An 8,212-nucleotide genomic window follows, 5' to 3' on the forward strand; every position below is an offset into this window, starting at 1 on the left:
TTCAGCAGTCAAAGGCTAAGTCTTAGTGTCAGTACTGAGATTATGTTGTCAAAACATAATAGACTTATCAATGCCTACTTTCTAGAAAAATAGGGCAGGTGATGCACTGAGCATGGCAATGTTTTCATTACAACTACTCAGATGGACTGTGAGGTTTATATTAATATGTGTAATTATGACCCTTTTTGGATAAAATAATGATAAAGACCAGAGTACCATGGTTACAAGGTATGTGAAGGATAAATGTTATGATAGTAACAATTTGCTCCTCTGTAAAACAGTATAGGAGACATATGGAGAGTGAAAAACTTTCATTTTTAAAATGAAGTTCTAACATCGGACAAGAGTGATGGTCTCAAATTAATTTAGTCAGAACGTTTTGCAACAGTCTGTCCTATTCAAATCTGCTGACCAATACAACCAACCAATCACTTGAGGGTAATTTGGCAAAGTAACATGAAGTTTTCATTTACAGTATCTATTTACTTTTCCTACTAAGCTGAGTATATAGTTTCTGATTCTGATTGTGCATCATATGAGGTCATAAATGCATTGCACCTGTGTGAAATTCTGGTGCCGTGACAAAGCAAATGAGAGCTTTGTCATTAACAAAGATTTTGACTTTAACCAGGGAGTTAAAAATAAGTCCCTTTTTTCTGGAAGCTGTTAATATATGGTTTATTTCTGACTCTTAATTAAACAACAACACTGTCCATAAAAGAAGTGACGTTAGCATTGTCCCCTGCAAGTTTTCAACCTTTATTCCAAAGCAGTTGCTGTCTTTCTGCCTGGTTTCCCCACAGCCAAGGTCTTTGGACTGTGCAGGAGTTCAAGAATGTCATATGTTCTTGTCCATAGCTTAAATTCTACACAGTTAAATCAAGTAATTTCAAGAAAATGGGGTTGGTATTTCAGTCAGCTCTTATTTCACCTTTATATTTAATTATGTAGCATTGATAATTAACAATATAACACACATGAAAGGCTTTTGTTTCACGCTGATAAAAAAAAATTCTTCCTTTTCCTCCTTTATTCTGGCACCAAGAAATCTGTGCAGCTCAATACTTAAAGCAGTTGACAGCATCTGGTGTGTAGTTTGTTTATTAAACTCTGAACACCTGCATTACTAAGAGAAGTTGTCTTTTTCTTGAGAGGGAATAGGGAAAGAGTGTGGCCATTTATCATTAGCAAAAAGATGTACAGAATGTCGACTATTTATCTTAGATATAGCGGAGGTCCATCTGTCAGCATTTCTAAAGATGTTTTAAAGTCAAATTTCCAGGGAAGACAAATCTACTCTCACTAAAACATAAATCAGTATGATTTTCTTCCATGAAAATAATACAGAATATGTGGCTTTAAGTTCCAAGCATTGAGGAAGTTAAAAGAAATTTGACTTCTCCAAAGTGGGAAGCTAGCCATTTAGACAGTTCTCCTTCTCTCACCTCCTGAAGGTCTTTCGTAGCTCTCCGGGGCTTTCCTGAGCCCCCACACACATTGCCTGAAGCAGGGAGCCTCCTGGGTAAGCAAACTGTCCCTGCTGACAGTGAAGTTGGTTTTTCCAAGATAAATGGATAGACAGCTGAGGAATGAGTCAGGGCAGAGTGACTTCCACAGTGAGACCCAGCAGATATATATGACTGTGGGGGATTAACAATAAAATCAGGTAAGGGACAGCTGGAGCTCCTCACATCTGTCTAGCTCTTCTTTTCAACCTACTGCCTGTGAATTTTCACTGTAGCCTGATTATAACCATCTACTCATGGACATAGCAAAGGCACAAATATTAGTTCACAAGTCAGCAGCGCTTTGGTAGTCTGCTGCAAAGTTTTTCTCTCTCTTCTCATTTTCCACGTAGACTGTCTAATTCTGTCTCTTTCAGAGTCTGAGGAAGAGCTTACTACCTAAAACAGATTTCTCTATGTCAATAGTCAATTTTTCATTTTAAAAAAGTGTTATTTAGGCACAAAAGTTGTTCACATGTCTCATAAAAATTATTCAATCTCACTATGTCTCTAGTGAGTTTTCTTCTCCAGCCTGAAAATGACACTCAGAGCAGACTTTGGAAAAAGCCCAAACTCCATTAACTCTCTAAGTTTCTTAGAGGCCTCCTGTGTTCTACTAAATACCCCAAATACCTGGTTACAGTACAAATACCTGGACAGTGCTCTTTCTCATCCGTCCTCTCCTCACTCTTCACCTCAAAGTATCATCCTGCCCTTGAAAATCTTTCAAAATAAGCATTTCATCATTTCAGGTAGTCCATTTAAAAAAAAAAAAAAAAAAAAAAAAAAAAAAAAAAAAAAAAAAAAGCCGTATCTGTGTTTCCTGATGATAAATAACTCTAACTAATGCTTCCTGTATGCCACATGTCCTATCTGTCTTTGAGTCACCAGTGTGGCTACGACAATTTTCTTCTCCAGGCTGAACTGTCTTTTCTGTAATTTTTAGCTCACTGGATTTTCTATCTCCCTTTACCAGATTTCTGTGCCTTTGCTAGAAACTAAAGCTTCTATTTTCAGACAGAGGAAGTAGCAACAGGGAGATTTGTTTCACTTATTTGGGAGGTTTCTATTAGGCTCTATCAAACCCCACATTTAGCTTTTATTCTGTATTCTAAACATGCTTGTATGGGTATATGTTCTTGATTATCTGACATAAATCCTGCTGACTCTTTTTTTCCATCTATAACTAGAGTTTATAGACTATGTTTTGGGTTATTCGTTCAGTTGTGGCAAAATTCTACTTCTTTCTTATAACTAGAGCCTGAAATTTCTGCTTTGTTATTGTGCGGTATTCTGACAAGCCAGCAAGGCCAAAGCCAAAGAACTTGTGGATTTTCTATAGCAAGATTAACTGAATGGGCAACAACTTCTGAAAACAATTCATATTGCTTCTGTAATTGATTATATTGAGGTCTAGTGTTGGGTATTTTTTATTTCTTTTTATTTTATTTTAACGTTGCAAGCTTCATTTCATTTACTTCACACATCGTCTACATGTATATATTACATAGTGTGCAGGAAAGGTAACTACAGATAAATTGTTTCAGTCTTTAGATCACCCTGAAGGCTTTTAAGCAGTTAGGGGCTTTTTTTAAGTGTTACAGAGTGATGATCAGTCTCAAAAATTTGCTCAAAGAGTAGTCAGATGACTTCAAATTTCAACTTCATGCTATTAGTTGAGTTTGAGGCTCCAAGAATTTTTTGTGAATAATTTGTGAATATGTGTGTTTGTGCTTGAGGGGGAAGAAAGGAGCATTTGCATCTCTGAAATATTGTGATGCTTCTTTTCAACTTCTGCCTAATCTGAACACAAATCTACCAATGAGGAATTCACATTCAGATGTTCAGGGAAGTCAAACTAAATCAATTGATGGACATTTATAGACAGACACCCCCCCCAGGTTACTTTTTTTTTTTGCTGATAAGCAACATCATTTAATTTCCACTAACAATTTTGTTATATTTATCAAATTCAAAGAAAGGGTGTTGTTTAAGTAGGTCAGATTTCTTGATTTGGGTATCAATTGACATTTATACATGTTTGTTAAACTTTTATGACTCCAGAAATATGAACATTGCTTGAAAGCATGCAAACTGTTAGCTCTGGTTTTTATGCTATATTTCTAGATTAGTATTTAACACAGCTAAATGTGAATTTATAGGGATGATATTTGAATGCAAATCAAGTTTAGAATAAAATTAGTTTTAGACAGAAATGGGGTTGGGTTTAAAAAACATTATTAAACTTTAAACCTGCTTTTTTACTGAGCTGGTTCTAACATTTCAGCTTAATCAGGCACAAAAAAACCCCAAATCCAGTTTATAGCTCATACCTGAAACTAAATGTTAGTTTCAGATTTGGGGGTTTCCAATCAAAATGAAAGTTAGAGAAAAATCCCAAGTTCTCCCATCTCCAAGCACTACTTACAAAGATAGAAAATTTAGCAGCATATGGCAGTGTGTGTGTATATATATATAGCAGTATATCTAGGCAAAGTTTAAACTTTTAAGGGAAAGATTCTTTATGGCTTTTATCTTCAGAGAAGTATTGTACCACAGAAATAGACAGAAATATAAAAATATATACAATTGTTTTGATACATTTGTGAAATAGGTTTCACACAACCTGATATTTTTTGTGCAAAATGCCTTAAATCACTTTCTGTAGGGCTAATGCAATTGAATTTATTTCTGTATAGAGCCTTTTATAATAAATACTTCGGATGCAACACTAGACCTTTCTTTCCGCTGCAATCATATACAGCCTTATGATTACTGACTATAACACAGGGACAATGAAATCTCTGCTTTATTAGCTGTGAATGCACTTTCAGTCCACTTGTAGACTGAGAGCTTGGAAGCAAGAAGTGGTGACAGTGCCAAGAGCACCAAGACTTTCCTGATGGGCAGTGCCTACATCCTCTCAGTCCTTTGCAACTGACCCTGTTTCCTCTCATGTCATCTGATGAAAATCAGCCGTGACTTAGGGCCTCGGATCATCCCACCAAGCACTTCAGGGAGCACATTGTCTTTGTAGATCCCTACAGTCAGTCAGCAGAGATGGGCACCTCCATACCTGGGAAGGGGCTTACCTCCCTTCCCAGAACAGGCTGCCTGGGATGACTTTGGTCATATAGGTTTGTTATGTAGAAATCTCACTTAAGTGCCTGGAGGTATATGCCACCAGTGAGACAAGAGGTCCTAACCTCACCCAGAGTCTCTCCTGTTTGTCTTTTTTTTTTTTTGTTGCCCCAATGATGCCTCTTCTCACCAGGGCTGGAGGGAGGAGGCTGGAGAGGGGTTCTACCTGGAGAAGTCACAGTACAATGATTTTGTTTCTAGGCCAAACCAACCCTGGTGTAACCAGGCATACAACCAACATGCATTTGTTGTTCTGAATGCTGCTTGATGCTGCGGTGTTTGTATTCTTACTTATAAGGTATTGGAAGCTGTCAAATATCCTAGTTTCAAACAGGAAAGGTGACTGCCTTTGATGCACATATGCACAAGGGATGGAGCTCAAACAAGTCTTTTCTGAAACCCCAGATGTCTTTGCAAGGCTGGCAAAAGCAGTGCACAGGGTTAAAACCAGCTCAGACAGTTAGCAAGGATTATGATGCACATGGCCAAAGGACAGAAAGCAAATTAATGCAGTGCCTCAAAGAGTGAGGAACTGCGATAAAGATACCCTTTGGGTTTAATCGTTAATGCACTTAGTTGTTTGTGAGTCTCAGTCTTTACTGCACCAATGAAAAGAGGTTGGTAGAGAAAGCAAGGTTAATACCCATAGGTCAATGCTGACAAACTACTAACACACCTCTTAGAAATAGCTGAGTGGTATGACAGAAATAACTGGTTAAAAGCTGAAAAATAATTAAGCACAGCTTCATTTGTACCCCCTTCCATCTCTTGAGACTCCATATTGAGGAAATTTTTTTTCATTCCCCAGAATACTTCTTGGGGGTTGGCACTTGAAATGCGGCAGAAACCAAAAGCCCTACCTGTGAATTTCAGCACCCATTTCAGTCCAATATTCTAGGCCTCCTGCTCTTCCACTTTGTTTTCTTTTTGCATTTCTGAGAATGGCATATGCGCACAGTGCATGTGAGGATGCATCTCTTTCCCTGTGAGCACATTCATGTATTCATATACACACACACACACACATATATATATATATATAAATAAAGTAAATTCCAAGCACATATTCTATAAGAGAGTATTGGAAAGGCTCCATCTACCACAATACTTGACACAGACCTAATGAGAGGAGTCCCAGGCAGGGACTTGTGCTTTAAATATGTTTATACCTTGTGTTTCTATAAGTGTTGTTGAAATTTTCTGAAATAACTGGAAAAGACTGAGCCTGCAGAACTTGATTTGGCAACATCTGCTGCTACTAGTAAGGAACACATAAAAACCACAACTTTCCAGACAAAAACAGCAACGTAGATGGTATTTTGGGGCTTTACTGATATGAATTTCACTATTCCTTGGTTTCTATTTTCACACAAAAAAAAACCCCCTGTAGAAGCTCACCAAGCCTTTTGGGACCCTTGCTTCCTTCCTTTCAGGCTACAATAATTGTTAAATGATGACTTTTCTACATTTATGGAAGTATGTTCTTTAAAAATGAGTTGGGTAAAATACTCGTGATCAAAACCATCATCCTAGTTGGTGTAGTTTTTTTAAAAACAGAATTCATAATGCATGGAAAGTGGCTCTTACTTCTAATGACATCATCTGGCCCCCCCTTTACTGAATTACAGATTTATAATCATACTGCCACTGTCCATCACCCAAGAATGACATGACACAATACCCAATGGATTATCCCTGCAGCAGTTGGGGTTTTTTTCATTTCTTTCCTCTCCACATACTTTCCTCCAGGAAGTTTTGATTAGTAGAAATGCATTCAGATTTCCCTGTGGATAAAAAGAAGGGAAGTACTTGACATTTTCCAGGCAATCTCAGACAGTACTGCTCAGCCCATTGCTTTTCCATTTCCCCCTGAGTTTTCACTAAGTCCGGTGCACAACAGCTAATGGGGTTTTCACAAAACAATGATCAGTAATGTAAATACCATTTCTTCCCTCAAGATTCATAATGAATTCTGTGTTTCTTCAGCTTGTTTCCCTCATAGCTTTTCATGTTAAAGATGATATTTGGAAATCACAGAACAGTTAAAACATAAACCATTGTGTTTCTGTTCATTAGTAAGAAAGGTTTGACTGCAGGAATATTTTGTTGGCAGGGTTCTATTAACAGTCATAACATGCATATATATGTACATATATATGTAGAGCTGCACCTGCTTCTTTCGTATACCTTTAAATTACTAGCAGATAATGAATGTCCTCCTATTAAACTGACTTTTTTGTATTGCATCTTCCTGAAATATAGACATTAGAAGACCTTGCTGCTCAGCCAAGGCAATTTTGCCTGGTGCAATATTATGTTAGTAGACAAAGGCATTTTAAAAAGCCATATATTTTATTTTCCAAATCAATACTTCTTTTGCTGCCTACTGAAAAATCCTTTTTTTAGTGCTTACAACATATCTGAGAGCTAGAATAGGATTGTAATGTTCAGTAACAGACTGAAACAATAACTAGCATTCTTAAAGATTAATTTTATTTGCCCTGCCTTTTGCCTGCAAACATTATCCACATAATGCTTTTCAGACAGATTGTATCTTGTTAGTTTCCCTGCTTCATAGTATACATGTATTAATGAATATGTATTTCCATTGTCAACAGTGTAAGGCAAGTTATTTCTCTCACACTGTTATTCAACTGTTTATTCATGTGCATATTTTAAATTTGCAACGGCTTCTTGGAAAGTCTAATTGATTGTCGCTGACTACTAGCCGGAGTTTTCTTTTGTTAAGACACAATTACATAAAATTCTGATCATTACATGAGAGTTCACTTCTGATTGTTAGATCTGAATTATATTATTTTCAAAATCACAGAACTCCTTATCAATAAATCTTCACAAAAACATTGTGTTTAAAATGTCAGAAAACACAATTTTTCCAGTTGTCTTCATAATAAGAAATAAATAGATTTTCTGAGTTAAACAAGATATATTGACTTTTATATGAATCTTGCCATAATTGGCAAGATATTAGAATATAGAACCCACAATTCACTAACTCTGTGCAGAGAGAGCAACAGCTCAGCTGAAAAATAGTAGATTGCTTGTCAGGGAAGTCTTATTGATGCAACACACAAAGTCACTTGCAGACCATCTACTATAGGTATCCAGTTGCAGCAACTACTGTGAGATGTGACATCAAGAAAGAAAAGTCAAACTCTGCTTCCCAGTGCCATGAGATTTCAACTGTCTATACAATCAACAGACAGAAACAGGGAAGCACATCCTTCCCACTGGCTGTGGCTACATATACTCTATGTTGCGCTGATTTCTCTCTGTTGACAGTAAAGAGTATTCTTGGTCGGGCATCATGGCATCACAAGCTCTGTGAATGATTCATTACCATCTTCAGCTGAGAAATCTTTAAATACATGCACAATGCCATAGTAGGTGGTTTGCACTCAGCCCATTAATACAAGTATGAGAGATAGGTGATCAGAAGTAGTTATTTTTGGTGAGGTAACTAAGTGTATGGATTAAGTCTTCCCAACTTAACTCATCTAAATTCAAAGTTTAGAAGTGTTCCAGCAACCTGGACAGTGTAATTT

This window comes from Chamaea fasciata, unplaced genomic scaffold (genome assembly GCF_029207755.1).
Source record: "Chamaea fasciata isolate MVZ Bird 193981 ecotype frontalis unplaced genomic scaffold, bChaFas1.0.hap1 SCAF_2, whole genome shotgun sequence".
Taxonomy (NCBI): Eukaryota; Metazoa; Chordata; class Aves; order Passeriformes; family Sylviidae; genus Chamaea; species Chamaea fasciata.